Source organism: Prionailurus viverrinus, chromosome B4, assembly GCF_022837055.1.
Source record: "Prionailurus viverrinus isolate Anna chromosome B4, UM_Priviv_1.0, whole genome shotgun sequence".
Lineage (NCBI taxonomy): Eukaryota > Metazoa > Chordata > Mammalia > Carnivora > Felidae > Prionailurus > Prionailurus viverrinus.
The window spans coordinates 80,831,019-80,848,525 of record NC_062567.1 but is presented as its reverse complement, the minus strand read 5'-3'; the positions used below and the strand labels follow the sequence as shown (position 1 = coordinate 80,848,525).

General features: G+C 38.2%; 1 protein-coding gene across 8 annotated transcripts in view; it reads left to right on the top strand.

The window, feature by feature from the left end:
* R3HDM2 (R3H domain containing 2) overlaps positions 1 to 17,507 on the top strand; it is a 163,520-nt gene that overhangs the window by 35,380 nt on the left and 110,633 nt on the right. For 4 of the 8 annotated variants that reach the window (XM_047867929.1, XM_047867925.1, XM_047867932.1 and 1 more), the window contains exon 2: positions 4,172 to 4,234. The exons of 2 other annotated variants lie outside the window; for them this stretch is intronic. The gene's annotated coding sequence lies outside the window, so the exon portion shown is untranslated. Of the gene's footprint in view, positions 1 to 4,166; positions 4,235 to 17,507 lie in introns of those variants that run through there. 2 more of the 8 variants (XM_047867931.1, XM_047867917.1) reach the window with 1 other exon arrangement.

The window sequence follows — 17,507 nt, the reverse complement described above, 5'->3', positions numbered from 1 at the left end:
CTTCATTTTAAATGAAGTGTATAGTTTGTGGGTTGTTTTTGTTTTTTAATTGACTTGTCTTTCTTCTTGAAGTTTATATTAAAACAAAACTTACTTGCTTAAAGGATGCCTTCTGTGATTACTTACTGTGGCCTAGGACAAGACATTTTTAAGCCCAAACTTTGGGACTGTTTGCCAAATCACCTTAGTAATACCAAACATCTGTTAATGCTGAAGAGATTAGTTTCTTCCCCAGGTAATTTTGATCTTTTTTTTTTTTTTTTTTTAATCCTTTTTAAAAAAATTGGTTAAGACCTGAAGGTTAACATTCTGGTGCTTTTATGGGCTGTGTTCCTCCACGTCTTGTTAGTCATCTAGAGATACTAATAGGGACCTGAAATGACAACTTTTTTTTTTTCCAAAGTGCTTAGTGAAGTCAGGAAGGTAAAGGCTCCACAGCTGGAGAAGGTGTCTGGGCTGTAGTTGTCTTGGGGAGACAGTGTTTTTATATGTGAAATAAAACAAGAATCTTGGGCAAGGTGCAGATGTCAGTGACCTGTCAGCCCATCAGGATGAATCAGCTGATGTCCTAGATGAGGTGACAATGTCAGCACAGTCAACCCCTTACCCTGAGTTTATTGGGCCTCTCATTAAGGTAGCTGTCATAGCCCTTAGTTTAGAAAAGTCAGAGTCATTGTTCAAGATTCACCTGACTTTAAACATTATTTATTTTGGAGGGGGAAGGTCACTTTCAGTGTAAGAGTACAATTGGAAGTGACATGTGGCTGGTTTGCAGATTACAGCCATTTTGGTGTGCCCAAGTGTTACAGTTGTTAGGATCTTTAAAACTTGTCTCCAGGTGACTAGAGGCAATTTATTCTGCTTCTCCAAGTAAGTTTAATTAATTGTCTTGGGTCCCAGACAAGTAGATTTGTTAGCTGTAGTTTCTGATTTATCTGTTGCCCAAACCCGTGATAATTTGATGGGAATAGGAACTCTCAAGGTGGCATTTTATTGCAAAAGATGGATGTTGGCTTCTAAGTGCAGCTGATTAGAAGGCTAGGGCACAGTATGTGTTTTTCTGGTGACAGGGTCATTATTAAGGCTTTATAGAACTAGTCAGACAGCTGAACTGAATCTTCCTACTCTTGTGAGGTTATCTTCAAGGCATTTGGAGTGTTTCACAGAACTCTTTATCAACTGTGTTCTCTCACCAGCGTTTGTACCTTGTGTCAGTTTTAGCCTGGTTGTTCTGGGTTGTGAGGTACTTCTTAGTGCAGCTGGTAACCAGATCTTTTGTCAATCGCTGCTGCCTGAGAACCTTGGATTTGGGTCTCACAGACCCAGAAAACTGTTGCCAGATAAGATTGCCATCTTATTTTCTGAGTAAAATATTTATCTTCAGAGAAAGCAAGGCAGATTGTTAGAATGAAGACAGGAACACAGGATTTTGATGGCTTAGCTATCTTAATGGCTGTAAGTTTTAAAAAGTTTAAATAATTTTAAGTTTAAATAATTTCAATAAATTAAAAAAAATTTTAAAGACCTAAGTTTGCCTCAGAGGTAGCACTTAGCTTTGTAAAATGAGTCAAACAGAAAACTGTTACAGTGCTTATTATGTGTCAGGCACTATTTCACATCGGAGGTATAGATACAGATATGAACACAAGTTTTCTGCCCTCAGAGAGCTTACATTTTTGTTTGAGAAGATAGACAATTTTCAAATAAATAATTACAGATTATGATGAGTACTATGAAGAAAATAGATGTGGTGATGTGATTGAGAGTAAGGGAGAGGGGGATACTTCAGATGGGGTGGTCAGGCAGGACCTTTTTGTAGTGATGTATGAACTATTATGTGAAGGGAGGCAACCAGCATTTCCTGATGGGAGAGGAGTGTTCTGGGCATGAAGAGCAACAAATACAAAGGCTTCGTGGGGAGTATGTGATTTGGCATGTTCAGGAATAAGCAGGGGCCAGATTTTGTATGGATTTGTAGATCTCACTTAGGATGATGGAAAACCATTGGTAGAAAGAAATTGGTTTATCAAGAAAGCTAAGTGATGTGATTTACATTTTTAAAATATCACTTGTGCTTCTCTGGGGAGAACAGATAGCAGAGTGCCCAGAGAGGAAGTAGAGAGATTAGTTAAGAGACGATTGCATATTTTTTATTTTTATTAAAACCCTACAAAGTGTATAAGAGTTACGGAGGATGGATGGCAGAAGGGAATTGAACGTTTTTCAGAAAGTATTCCACTTTTTGAAACAGATTGTATTTTTATTTTTGAGAGAATGCAAGCAGGGGAGGGGCAAGGAGAGAGACAGAATCTGAAGCAGGCTCCCCCCGCCCCTCCCCCCCCACAGCCGCAAGCCAGTGTAGGGCTTGAATTCATAAACTATGAGGTTGTGACCTGAGCCAAAGTCAGACGCTCCAACCGACTGAGCTACCCAGGTACCCCTCCACTTTAAATTTTTTTAATTTTTAATTAAAAACAATTTTTTTTAATGTTCATTTATTTTTGAGAGAGGGGTACAGAGTGTGAGCAGGGGAGGGGCAGATAGAGAGAGAGAGAGACAGAGAATCTGAAGCAGGCTTCAGGCTCTGAGCTGTCAGCACAGAGCCAGAAGCAGGGCTAGAACCCATGAGCTGTGAGATCATGACCTGAGCAGAAGTAGGACGCTTAACTGAGCACCCAGGCTCCCCTAAATTTTTTTTTAATGTTTATTTTTTGAGAGAGAGAGAGAGCAAGCTGGGGAGGGGCAGAGAGAGACCAAGACAGAATCTGAAGCAGTCTCCCGGCTCTGAGCTATCAGCACAGAGCCCAACGCAGGGCTCAAACTCATGAGCCGTGAGATCATCATGATCTAAGCCGAAGTCGGATGCTTAACCAACTGAGCCACCCAGGCACTCCAAAAGTATTCCACTTTTAATTTTGATAAGATTACAAATAGGGCAAGAAAACCATAACATCAATAAGTACTGGTATGTGTTTTGAATTACGTTGCTCTTGATTCTTTGAATCAGAGCTGGAGAGAGACCTCTTGGTATGTCAAGGCTCTCAGCATGAACTCACTATGCCCACTTAAGAATCAGGTGCATCTGGGCATGGCTTGAGGGCCTGTGGGGAAAGGTAACTAGTAATTTCTTTGCATAGGGCAGAATAAGGCATTTCCTGGGGAAAAAAATTCACCATGCAGTCAGTGTTTCAGGACCAACGTTGGTGGTGGAAAAGGGAAGGGCGATTCCATAGCCATGCCTTCCAACTCTAACCAAACTACCACACATTTCTAATACCAAACCCCTGGGGTGCAGGGGTTATGAAGAAACTTTTTCATAGAAATCTTAGTATGATACTAGAAAGGTAGACTTTAGCAATGTGAGATTCACGGGATAGAGTTGTAAAGCAAAATGATGAATTTGGGATACTCCTCACTTCAGCATAGAACATGGCGAGACTTAAGTACTTTGAGGTTTCCAAGAACACAGGCTGGCTTGGCATATTAGGGGTTCTAGTGGTGGCATTCAGCACTCAGGGTTTCTAATGTGGATTAAGCAGCAGCCAGCTCTCAGAATCCTGTCACGGTAATAGTAATAATAAATATTGTAGTCAGAGAGAGGAGATACTAAATTATGTGTTTGTAATATTTATTTCTACTCACAGAAGAAAATTCTGTATCTGGCTTCTCTGTATTCTTCTCACCTACTGAGAGAGATTCAGTATCTGCTAGCTCAGTTACTATAGATTTGTCTTGTATAAAAGGATAATGGATAAAAAATAGCTGAAGAATTTCAAGGAGTAAGACTGGATAATTAATTTATATAGAAAGCGGACTGAGAACTGCTTATAAGAAGAGGGGATCATTAGAGGAGAAGGAGTTGTGAGTTGTGAGTTGATGTCCCACATGGGCGTAGAGATTACTTATATAAATAATAAAAATAATAAAATAAAACCGTGCATTAAAGCAATGGATTTAAAAAAACAGGAAGTAGGAATGGATATAGAGGGTTCAGGCAGGTGTAGGGTTAGAGAAACACTGTGAGCAAAAGGAATTGGGAAAGAAGATACTAAGCTGCTGTGAATTTTGAAATGGATCTCTTTATTTTCTTTGGGAGTCTCAATATATTAAGATTTAAATTGCTTTTAACTTTTTTTTTTGTTTTTTGTTTTTTGTTTTTTTTTGAGGTTAGACTTGTTTCTTATATGTGATGCCATTCCAGCACTGGACTCATGGAGGCTGAACATTTATTCAGGTAATAATAGGTAACATTTATAGAGCACTTTCTGTGTGCTAGGCAACAAACTAAGTGCTATACCTGTATTCTCATTTAATTGTCACACAACCTCACGAGGTTGGAAGTGTTATTGTACCCATTTAATAGATGAGGAAACTGAGACTTTAGAGTATATCAAGATTGAGTTCACCTGAATTAAGAAAGAAAAAAGGCTACTGCTGTAGTTGGAGAGATGATGGTCGCTTGGATTAGATGATGTCATTTCTCACCTGTCATAAATACATGAATGTAAAGTGGTTTTGACTGACTGAACTTCACCCCTCATATCCATAGCTTCTTCCCACTAGTGAATACATCATACTTTTTGTCTGTCTGTCTTTATTTATTTATTGTCTTTAAAACAATGGACATACTTTTTGGTAAAGAAAAATCCAATTTAGAGGGTTTTTTTCCCCTTCAATTTTTAATTTAAATTCTAGTTAGTTAACATGATTTAGAGTTTTAACTTAAAATTTTTTTTTAATGTTTATTTATTTTTGGGAGGGAGAGAGAGAAACAGAAACAGAGCATGAGTGGTGGAGGGCAGAGAGAGAGGGAGACACAGAATCTGAAACAGGCTCCAGGCTCTGAGCTGTCAGCACAGAGCCCGACGCAGGGCTCAAACTCACAAACTGTGAGATCATGACCTGAGCTGAAGTCCAACACTTAACTGACTAAGCCACCCAGGCACCCCTAGAGTTTTAACTTTAAAGCTTTTCTGACTTTTTAGAAGTAGATAATAAGCTTTGAAGTAGCTTAAATTTATCGGAATAAATATCTACAAAAGGTAAATAGATATTTACCTTATGAAACCGATATTTACTTTGTCTTATAAAAGGTTAATAAATAACTGAGGAATTCTTAAAAGATTATTAGTATAGATAATAATCTTTTTTGTTGTTTTTGATGTACTTGAGATACTGTTCACAGGTATTTTAGCTTTATGGAACCTTCTTAGGGTTTTTCCTAGGAGCCTTCCTGGTATATCTAAATGTTTATTTACTGATCATACTAATTGTTGTACTTGCCGGCACTGGAGAGTTTTTAGCACTACCAACTGAAAATTAATCAAAAATGGAGATTGAACATCTCTGAAATTATAATGTTGGTTAATAGAATTACTTGTAAATTTAAGAAATTCAAATTGATATGCTCCTCTGAGTGGCTTTCCATGTGGAGTTTTGCCAACTGTTTGCGCCGTTACCGAGCACAGTAAAACCGCTTGCTTTTACTCCCTTACCAGTTATTGAGTGGCCAGCGTGAGCACATTGCCCTATTTCCCCTTTCCCCATCTTTTTCGAAAAAGATCGTGAGCTATAATTGACATATAGTAAACTGTACATATTAAAAGTGTACAGTTTGTTAAGTTTTGACATATGTGTTGTTCACCCATGAAACTATTACCACAGTTAAGATAATGTATCACCCCCACAAGTTTCCTTATCCCCATTTAAAAAAAATTCTTTTTTAATGTTTATTTTTGAGAGAGAGAGAATCCAAAGCATGCTCCAGACTCCGAGCTGTCAGCACAGAGCCTGGCGGGAGGCTCTAACTCACGAACTGTGAGATCATGACCTGAACCAGTCAGTCGCTCAACCGACTGAGCCACCCAGGCGCCCCTCCTTATCCCCATTTTTAATCCTTTCCTCAACTTCTGTGGTCTCCAAGCAACCACTGATCAACTTTCTGTCGCTATAGAACAGTTTGCATTGTCTAGAATTTTATATAGATGGAATTGTAAAGAATATATTCTTACATTTATTTTTGGTTTGGCTTTTTTTTTACTAACCATAATTATTTTGAGATTCATCTATGTTGATGCATGTGTGAGTAGTTCATTTTTATTGCTGAGTAGCGATCCATCATGTGGCTATAGCACAATTTGTTTATCCATTTGTGTTTTGATGATGCACATTTGGGTTGTTTCCAGTTTTTGGCAATTAAAAATAAAGTTATACTATAACTATTTGTGTACAAATCCTTATATGGACATACGCTTTTTCCCCCTTCTAAGTTAATTTCTTTTTTTTTTTTTTTATGTTTATTTAGTTTTGAGAGAGAGAGAGAGAGAGACTGAACATGAGCAGGGGAGGGTCAGAGAGAGAGAGGGAGACACAGAAGCTGAAGCAGACTCCAGGCTCTGAGCTGTTAGCACAGAGCCTAACGTGGGGCTCGAACCCATGAGCTATGAGATCATGACTTAAGCCGAAGTCGGATGCTTAACCAACTGAGCCACCCAGGAGCCCCTCTTTTTATTTTTTTGTAGTGAAATTCACATCACTTACAATTAATAATTTTAGTATGTAGTTCAGTGGTATTTAGTGTATTTGTGATGTGCAACCACTAGCTGTCTAGTTTCAGAACATTTTCATCATTCTATAAACCACCCCATACTCATTAAATAATCATTCCCATTCCCTCCCCTCCCCCCTCCGCTTTACCTGGTAACCTCTAATTTGCTTTCTGCCTCTATGGATTTTCCTTGACTGGTTATATCTTCTAAAAAGAATCAGGCAATATGTGAACCTTTTAAGTCTGGCTTCTTTCATTTAGCATGTTTTCGAGATTCATCCAAGTTGTAGCATGCATCAGGACTTTTGTTCCTTTTTATGGCTGAATAATATTCCATTGTGTGGATATATTACATTTAGTTTATCCATTAATCAGTTGGTAGAAATTTGGGTTGTTTCCACTTTTTGGGTACTATGAACGTGTATTTACAAGTTTTTGTGTGGACACATGTTTTAATTTCTTTTGGGTATATATCTAGGAGTATAATTGCTGGATCATGTGGTAACTTTTTTTTTTATTATTATGAAATTTATTGTCAAATTGGTTTCCATACAACACCCAGTGCTCATCCCAACAGGTGCCCTCAATACCCTTCACTCACCCACCCTTCCCTCCCACCCCCCATAAACCCTCAGTTTGTTCTCAGTTTTTAGGAGTCTCTTATGTTTTGGCTCCCTCCCTCTCTAACCATTTTTTTTTCTTCCCCTCCCCCATGGTCTTATGTTAAGTTTCTCAGGATCCACATAGGAGTGAAAACATATGGAATCTGTCCTCTGTATGACTTATTTCACTTAGCATAACACTCTCCAGTTCCATCCATGTTGCTACAAAAGACCATATTGCATTCTTTCTCATTGCCACGTAGTATTCCATTTTGTATATGAATCATGTGGTAACTTTTTGAAGTACTGTAAAACTGCTTCCACAGTGGCTGCATAATTTTACATTCCCACTAGCAATGTGTAAGGGTCCCAGTTTGTCTTTCCTCACTAAACTTATTTTCTGTCTTTTTGAGTCTAGCCGTCCTAGTGGGTGTCAATACCATTATGGTTTTGATTTGCACTACCCTGATGACTAAGGATGTTGAGCATCTTTTCCTGTACTTATTGGCCATTTGTATATTTTTTGGAGAAATGCGTATTTAAATCCTTTGCCTTTTTTGGATAACATGTCTTTTTTTATTGAGTTGTAAGAGTTCTTTATTATGGATACCAAGTTCCTTATTCTATGCATGATTTGCAAATATTTTTTCTTATTCTCTGAGTTGTCTTTGAATTCACTTTCTTTTTTTTTTTTTTTTTTTTTAATTTTTTTTTCAACGTTTATTTATTTTTGGGACAGAGAGAGACAGAGCATGGACGGGGGAGGGGCAGAGAGAGGGAGACACAGAATCGGAAACAGGCTCCAGGCTCTGAGCCATCAGCCCAGAGCCTGACGCGGGGCTCGAACTCACGGACGGCGAGATCGTGACCTGGCTGAAGTCGGACGCTTAACCGACTGCGCCACCCAGGCGCCCCTGAATTCACTTTCTTGATGGTGTTGTTTACAGACAAAGTTTTAAATTTGATGAAGTCTACTGATCTATTTTTTCTTTTGTTGCTTATGCTTTTAGTGTTGTGTCTAAGAAAATTTTGCCTAATCCAAGGTCATCAAGATTTTTTTTTTTAATAAATGATTATTTAGTTTGAGAGAGAGCACATGCACAAGTAGGGTAGGGACACTGAGAGAGGGATACAGAGAACCCTGTGCTGTCAGCATGGAGCCTGAGGTGGAGCTCAATCCCAGGAACCTTGAGATCATGACTTGAGCCAAAATTAAGAGTCAGAAGCTCAACTGGCTGAACCACCCAGGCATTCCTCAAGGTCATAAAGATTTATTCCAGTGTTTTATTTTGAGTTTTATAGTTGTAGCTCTTACATTTAGGTCTGTGTTCTATTTTGAGTTAATTTTTATGTATGATGTGAAGTATCATTCCAACTTTATTATTTTATGTGTAGCTATCCACTTCTCTGAGCACTATTTGTTGAAAACACTGTCCTTAGCCTATTTGATTATCTTGGCCTCCTTGTTAGAAAATTAGTTGACCATAAATGTAAAGGTTTATTTCTGGGCTTTCAATTCCATTCCACTATGACACTTTTGATTACTGTAGCTTTAGTTGTAAGATGAAATTGGGAAATGTGAGTCCTCCAATTGTGTTTTTCTTTTTCAAGATTATATTATTTGGTGTACCTGGGTCTCATTCGCTAAACTGTGTGACTCTTGATCTCAGAGTCATGAATTTGAACCCCATGTTGGGTGTAGAGATTACTTAACAACAAAAAAAAAAGGATTATGTTGTTTATTCTGGGTCCCTTGCATTTCCATATGAATTTTAAGATGTTATTGTCAATTTCTTAAAAAAAGCCAGCTAGGATTTTGATAGGGATTGCTCTGAATCTGTAGATCAGTTTGGGGAGTGTTGCCACTTTAGCAATATTAAGTCTTTCAGTCCATGAACATGGGACATCTTCTCCCTTATTTAGACCTTCAATTTCTATCAGTGACAGTTTATGATTTTTAATATATAACCCTTACACTTTTTTTAACCCTACTCTATTATACTTTTTTGTTAAACTTATACTTAAGTATCTTATTATTTTTGTTACTACTGTAAATGGAAGTTTTTGCTTGATTTCATATTTGGAATATTCATTGTTTATAGAAATACAATCCATTTTTGTATATTGACCTTGTATCTTGCAATGTTGCTGAACTTACTTTTAGTGGATTCCTTAGGAATTTTTTTATTTTTTATTTTTTGTTTTTATTTTTTTTAGGTAAGCTACATGCCCAACTTGGGGCTTGAACTCACAACTCTGAAATCAGGAGTCACATGCTCCATTGACTGAGCCAACCAGGCACCCTGATTTCTTAGGATTTTCTATATATAAGAATATCATCTGCAAATAGAAAAGGTTTTCCTTTTTTTCCAAACTGAATGTCTTTTCTTTCTTTTTATTGCCTTATTGCCCTAGCTGTCTTTTTTTTTGTTTTAATTTAATTTAATTTAATTTTAATTTTAACTTTATTTATTTTGAGAGAGCTTGAGCTTATGCACGCGGGGGAGGGGTAGATAGAGAGGGGGAGAGAGAATCCTAAGCAGGCTCTGTGCTGTCATTTCGGACCCTGATGTGGGGCTCAATCTCACAAACTATGAGATTATGACCTGAGCTGAAATCAAGAGTCAGATGCTCAACTACCTGAGCCACAAGGCATCCCAAATTTTTATTTATTTAGAGGTTACTCAGACTCACAACCCTGAAATCAAGAGTTGCATGCTCTTCCCACTGATCCAGCCAGGTGGCCCCAGACTGGATATTCCTAATTGACCTAGCTTCAAGTTTGTTGATTCTTCTGCCTGCTCAGATGTTGTGTCAAACCCCTCTACTTAACATTTTTCATTTTTATTGTACTTTCCAACTCCAAAATTTCCATTTGGTTCCTTTTTATAATTTCTATCTTTCTATTAATATTCTGTTTCTGGTTAGACATTATTCAGGGATGCCTGGGTGGCCCAGTCAGTTAAGCCTCTGACTTCGGCTCAGTTCATGATTCCAGGGCTCATGAGTTTGAGCAAGCCCCACATCATGGTCTATGACAGCACAGAGCCTGCTTTGGATTTTCTGTCTCCTCTTGCTCTCCCTGTCCCTCCCCAGCTTGTGCATGCTCTTGCTGTCTCTCTGTCTCTCAAAAATAAGTAAACATTAAAAACTACAAAAAAACAGACATTGTTCTCATACTTTTCCTTTAATTCTTTAGTCATAGCTTTTTTTTTTTTTTTTTTTTTTGAGAGCATGAGTAGGGGAAGGAGAGAATCTTTTTTTTTTTTTAATGTTTATTTATTTTGGGGGTGCTTGGGTGGCTCATTGATTAAGTATCTGACTCTTGATTTTGGCTCAGGTTATAATCTCATGGTTTGTGAGTTTGAGCCCTGCATCGGGCTTTGCACTGGCAGTGCAGAGCCTGCTTGGGATTTTCCCTCTCTGCCCCTCTCCAGCTCATGCTCTCTATCTCAAAATAAATAAACTTTAAAAAAAAAAAAAAAAAAAAAAAAGGTGCTCCTGGGTGGCTCAGTCATTTAAGCATCCGACTTCAGGTCAGGTCATGATCTCTCGGTTCATGAGTTTGAGCCCCGCATAGGGCTCCGTGCTGACAGTGCAGAGCCTGCTTGGGATCCTCTCTTTCCCTCTCTCTCTGCCTCTCTCTCTCTCTCTCTCTCTCTCTCTCTCTATTTCTCTCTCTTTCTCTCTCTCTCAAATAAACATTAAAAAATTTTTAAATATTTTTCCCCTGTCTTTTATTTGGAAATGCCACTAACCCCTATATTAGGCAATTTGGATTTGTCCTACAGTTCGCTTATGCTTTGTTCATTTTATTTCAGTGTCTTTTTTTCTTTCTAGGTTTTATTTTGGTTGGTTTCTATTGCTGTGTTTTCATATATTCTCCCCCTGATTTGTACTGTTGCAATTTTTAATCTGCTGTTAATCTTACATAGTGTACTTTTATCTATACCATTTCAGATTTTTTTTACTTCTTCTACCTAACATGCTTACTTTTTCCTTTAGATTCTTACACATATGGAATATAGTTATAATTTTCTAAATGTCTTTCTTTACTAATTTTATGCTCTATCATTTCTCAGTCATTTATTTTAACTTTTCATTGTGAAATAAGTATAATACAGGAAGTTGGGAAAAAATGTACAGCAATATTCCACGTGCTCTTCACCCAATTTATCCCCATTGTGACAGCTTCTGTAACTGTGGTACCATATCAAAGGTAGGAAATTAATATTGGTACAATGTATAGAGTCTGTTCAGATTTGACCAGTTTTACATGCACTTCTCTCTGCATGCGTGTGTGTGTTCAGGGAAGTTCTGTGGAATTTCATCTTGTATAAATTTTTGTATCCACAACCACCATCGAGATACAGAACAGTTCCATTCCCAGAAGAATCCTTCCTGTTGCCCTTTTACAACCGCATCCACCTACTTCCACCCCATTTATGAACCTGTAACCCTGGCAATTACTAATCTATTCTTCAACTAATATTGTTGTTTCAAAATGTTAATTAAATGGAATCATACCATATGTAACCTCTTGAGATTGACTTTTGAATTTTTCTGATTCAGTTTGACTGATTGAATTTTTCTCCCCTGTTCAGCATAATTCCCTTGACATCCATCTGTAGTTTGTACCTTTTTTGGGGGTACAAATTGCTGAGTAATATTCTGTGGTATGGCTGTCCCAAGTTTATTTAAACATTCACCTGTTGAAGGACTTCTGTGTTGGTTGCAATTTTTGTCCATTATGAATAAAGCTGTGAACATTCATGTATAGGTTTTTGTGTAAACATGTGTTTTTATTTTTCTGGGATAAATCCCCAAGAGTACAGTTGCTGGGTGGTAAGGTAATTACGTATTTCATTGTAAAAGAAACTGTCTTCTAGAGTTCCTGTACCATTTTGTATTCCCATCAGCTACGTATGAGCCATTTAGTTTTTCTGCATTCTTGCCAACATTTGGTATTGTCAGTATTTTTTATGTTAGCCATTATGATAGGTATGATAGATATCTCATTGTGGTTTTAATTTGCATTTCCCTAATGGCTAATGATTTTGAATGTGTCTGCTCATGTCTTTTGCCCATTTTCTAATTGTTTTTTTAATTTTTTTAAAATGTTTTATTTATTTTTAAGACAAAGAGAGACAGAGCATGAGTAGGGATGGGGCAGAGAGAGAGGGAGACACAGAATCTGAAGCAGGCTCCAGGCTCTGAGCTGTCAGCACAGAGCCCGACGCGGGGCTCGAACTCACGAACTGTGAGATCATGACCTGAGCCAAAGTCGGACACTTAAGTAACTGAGCCACCCAGGTGGCCCCATTTTCTAATTGTTTAAGTTTTGAGAGTTTATATATTCTATTTATATGTTCTAGGTACAGTTCCTTTGTTAAATATGCAAGTATTTTCTCCAGTTTGTGGCATACTCTCTTTTGTGAACTCTAGACTCCTTTGCTTTCTCAGACTTTCACTTTGCACAAAGGGAGCATGTTGGACTCTCCCCAGGTTGCTGCTTAGCTCCCCCCCTTTTTTTTTTTGACATTACTTAGAAGCACTCTCCAGGCATTAAGCATGGGTAATCATGGGGCTTACTGTATTTGTTTCCCATTTCTCAGGAATCACTGTCCTTTATTGCCTGATGTCCAGTGTCTTAAAAACCACTGTTTTACCCATTTTGTCTCTTTTGTCTGCCAGGAAGGTAAATATGATCTCTGGTACTCCATGCTAGGAATGAAATCTACCCCCACTCCCCTCCCGCTTTCCATGGCCAAAGCTTTCAATAACATTAGGAACACCTGTTGTTAGTAACTACCGTCTAATAATTCCTTCCTTTCTCAAGTTCTTAAACAGAAAAGGAGGGGGGAATAGAGGCTAAATATAGTTCAGACAAAAAGATACTTCTGATGTTGTTCGGTGTCTGTTGAAGCCCAGCTACTTCCAAAAGTTTGCAAATCAATCAGATACAGGCTTAGAGCTAGAAATAGGTTAGCTACCATAGCACAAGATGATGGTGTGAAAAGATTTTAGTGACAGCTTGTGTGTGATAATATATCCTTTCTTGTTCAAGGTTCTCTTTGGATGTTAAGCTAGATTCTGGCTTTCATATTCCTTTTCTCTATTCTTATCCATAAAGTCCTTTTCTCGAAAGAATGGCTATATTTATAAAACCACATTTTCCTATATTTAAAAGGTAGAGTTGACTAGTTAAAAGCAGCCTTTCCAGCCTAAGTGCATCTAGTTAGGTAATTGTCCCTTAACTTTTATTATTAGTTTTGGGACTTACATTAGCATTTATGATGATTTGATAAAAATATACTAGAATTTCTTGAAAGAGTTATCTCTGCATTTTAAAGCTACAGTTATCTATGTAAAAACTCAGAGAGGTATAATATTGCTACAGGATCACATAGTTCTCAAACACTGAAGAAAATATTTCTTTGGAGTTATTTTGTGGAATTAGGACACATTTCAATAATAGGTGACTTTGAGCTCTAGGAATCTGCTACAGTCACCTTTGGGATAGAGCCGCCTCTGCTTGTGCCAGTCTTATCAGGAAAGTTTTATTTCTCTTTTCAGCTTATCACTTTAGCTGATGAACCAAGGGCATAGTTTGTTATATTAGTAAGCTATTTTTTTTAACAGTTGCTGTCATGATGCCTTGCACAGAGTGGTTACTCAGCGAGTATTTACTGGATGAATGAATGCCTCTTCATTGAGTCACTGCTTCAGTCAACTCCCTTTATATATTTCATCCAGGATCTTTCCATCTCCATCCTTTGTCATTTTGTTACTTGTTTGTATTTCCTCTGGAGGGGTGAACACAAGGCAAAGAAGAACAACCTGAAATCTTTCTATTGTTTATAAGTAACTCTGATAAGAAAAAAGTATTATATGAGAAGAGATTGAAACACTTGCCTGAATTGCGATTTTGGAGTTGATGCTGATTTATCTATTATATTTTTCCCTACCATTCCTAACAGTGGATGATTTTTTGCTTTACCTTGAAGCCCTGACAAGCTTTTTCTCTTTATAACTGATAGCTGGTGATATGCTTTTTTACTTTTCAATTTTATTTCTAGTTTTTATAACTTTCCTTTTCCTCTGTATGGAGTCCTCTACCTCTTCTTCATTCTTCTTATTTTTTTTTATGTTTATTTGTTTATTTTGAAAGAGAAAGCATGCGAGTAGGGCAGTGAGAGAGGAAGAGAGAGAGAATTCCAAGCAGGTGCTGCACTGTCAGCGCAGAGCCCAAGATGGGGCTCAAACCCGTGATCTGTGAGATCATGACCTGAGCTGAAATGAAGAGTCAGACACTTAACTGATTGAGCCAACCAGCTGCCCCCCTCTTCTTTATTCTTTAAATATTTGTGTGTCCTGAGGTCTCTGCATATCTCTCTAGCCTTCTTTGCTGCTAATATTCCACTGTTCTCACCATGCACTCTCCCTTTAAAATCCAAGATTTTAACTTCTGTCACAGTTTGGTTGTAGAGATATCCGGTCTCACCAGTATAACTGCCTATTGGGCACTTTGATTAGTCAGCTGATGGGCACATCACATTTACCATGTTTTCTTTTATTATTTCATCTTTTTAATTTTATTTACCTGGTGCTCATCAGGACAAGTGTACTTATTATTGTTATTTTTTGAGATTTTATTTTTAAGTAATCTCTACACCCGTTGTGGGGCTCGAACCTATAATCCCGAGATCAAGAGTTGCACACTGCACCAACTAAGCCAGCCAGGTGCCCCAACAAGCGCCCTTTTTTTTTTTAAACGTTTATTTTTCAGAGAGACAGATCATGAGCAGGGGAGGGGCAGAGAGAGAGGGAGACACAGAATCCGAAGCAGAATCCAGGCTGTAAGGTGTCAGCACAGAGCCGGACATGGGGCTCAAACCCACTAACTGCAAGATGATGACCTGAGCTGAAGTCAGTGCTTAACCGAATGAACATCCAGGCACAACCCCCTCCCCGACAAGTCCATTTCTTTATCTCCATCACCTATTTCATTGATCCCCCGTGTCCCCTTCCCCTCTGATAGCCATCAGTTTGTTCTCTATTGTTAAGAGACTGTTTCTTTTTGTGTCTCTCTCTTTTTTTCCCCCCTTTCCTTGTTTAGTTCTTAAATTTCACATGAGTAAAATTGTATGGTATTTGTTTTTCTATGCCTTACTTCTTTCACTTAGCATTATACTCTTTAGCTCCATCCATTTGTTGCAAATGGCAAGATTTCATTCTTTTTTATGACTGAATATTCCATTGTGTATACCACATCTTTATGCATTCATCAGTTGATGAACACTTGGGCTGCTTCCATATCTTAGCTGTTATAAATGATGCTGCTATAAAAATAGGGGTGTGTGTGTCCCTTTTAAAAATGTTTATTATTGGGGCGCCTGGGTGGCTCGGTTGGTTAGGTGACTGACTTCGGCTCAGGTCATGATCTCACAGTTCGTGAGTTCGAGCTCCGTGTTGGGCTCTGTGCTGACAGCTCAGAGCCTGGAGCCTACTTCAGATTCTGTGTTCTCCCCTCTCTCTACCCCTCCCCTGCTCACGCTCTGTGTCTCTCTGTCTCTCATTAATAAATAAACGTTAAAAAATTAAAAAAAAAATACAAATGTTCATTATTTTTAAAATTATTTTTAGTGTTTATTTTTGAGAGAGAGAGAGACAGAGCGTGAGCAGGGGAGGGGCAGAGAGAGAGGGAGACACAGGATCCCATGTAGGCTCCAGGCTCCCAGCTGGAGCCCGACGCGGGGCTCGAACCCACGAACTGTGATGAGATCATGACCTGAGCCGAAGTCAGACGCTCAACTGACTGAGCCACCCAGGTGCCCCTATTATTTTTAATACTTACTTATTTTGGAGGGAAGAGTGCAAGCGGAGGAGGGGTAGAGAGAGGGAGACAGAGGATCTGAAGCAGGCTCTGTGCTGACAGGCTGACAGCAGCGAGCCCGATGTGCGACTCAAACTCCTGAACCGTGAGATCATGATCTGAGCCAAAGTCAGATACTCAACTGACTGGGCCACCCAGGTGCCCCTATTTTAATTTTTTTTTTTTTTTTTTGAGAGAGAGAGTGAGCTGGAGAGGTGCAGAGAGGGGGACAAAGGATCCAGAGTTGACTTTCTGCTGACAGCAGAGAGCCTGATGCAGAGCTCGAACTGATGAACCATGAGATCATTTTGGGAGCTGAAGTCTGATGCTTAGCCGGCTGAGCCACCTAGGTGTCCCTGCATGTGTCTGTTTGAGTTTGCGTTTCTGTATTATGTGGGTAAATACCCAGTAGTGCAATTGCTGGATCATAGTGTCTTTTAACTTTTTGAGGAACCTTCATACTGTTTCCCACAGTGACTACACCAGTGCAACATTGAATCCCCCAGCAGTGGAAGAGGATTCCTTTTTTCTACATCCTCACCAACACCTGTTGTTATTTCCTGTATTATTCATTGTAACCATTCTGACAGGTGTGAGGGTGATTATGTCATTGTAGTTTAGATTTGCATTTCCCTGATTAGTGATGATGAGCATCTTTTCACATATCTGTTGGCCATCTGTATGTCTTTTTTTTTGGAGAAATGTCTGTTCATGTATTCTTTTTAATTGGATTTTTAATTTTTGGGGTGTTGAGTTCATGTAAGTTCTTTATTTATTTTGATACTAATGTTTTATCGGATGTATCATTTGCATATATCTTCTCCCATTCCATAGGTTGCCTTTTAGTTTTGTTGATTGTTTCCTTCACTGTGTAGAAGTTGTTTGTTTGTTTATGCATGCTTTTGTTTATTTTTACTTTTGTTTCTTTTGCCTTGGGGGACATAAGAAAAAATTCTATGGCTGATGTCAGAGACATTACAGCCTGTGCTCTCTTGTAGGATTTTTATGGTTTCAAGTCTCACATTTAGGTCTTTAATCCCTTTTGAATTTATTTTTGTGTATGGTGTAAGAAAGTGGTCCAGTTTCATTCTTTTGCGTTTTGCTGTTCCCTTTTCCCAACACCATTTGTGAAAGAGACATTGTCTTTCCCTTTGGATATTCTTTCCTGCTTTGTCCAAGATTAATTGACCGTATAATTGTGAGTTTATTTCTGGATTTCCTATTCTGTTCTGTTGTTCCGTATGTCTGTTTTTGTGCCAATTTCATACTGTTTTGATTACTATAGCTTTGTAATACAACTTGAGGTCTGGAATTGTGATGCCTCCAGCTTTGCCTTTCTTTTTCAAGATTGTTTTGGCTATTTGGGGTCTTTTGTGGTTCCATACAAATTTTAAGATTGTTTGTTCTGTGAAAAATGCTTTTGGTGTTTTTTGTTTTAAGATTTTTATTTTATTTATTTACTTATGTATTTATGTACTTATTT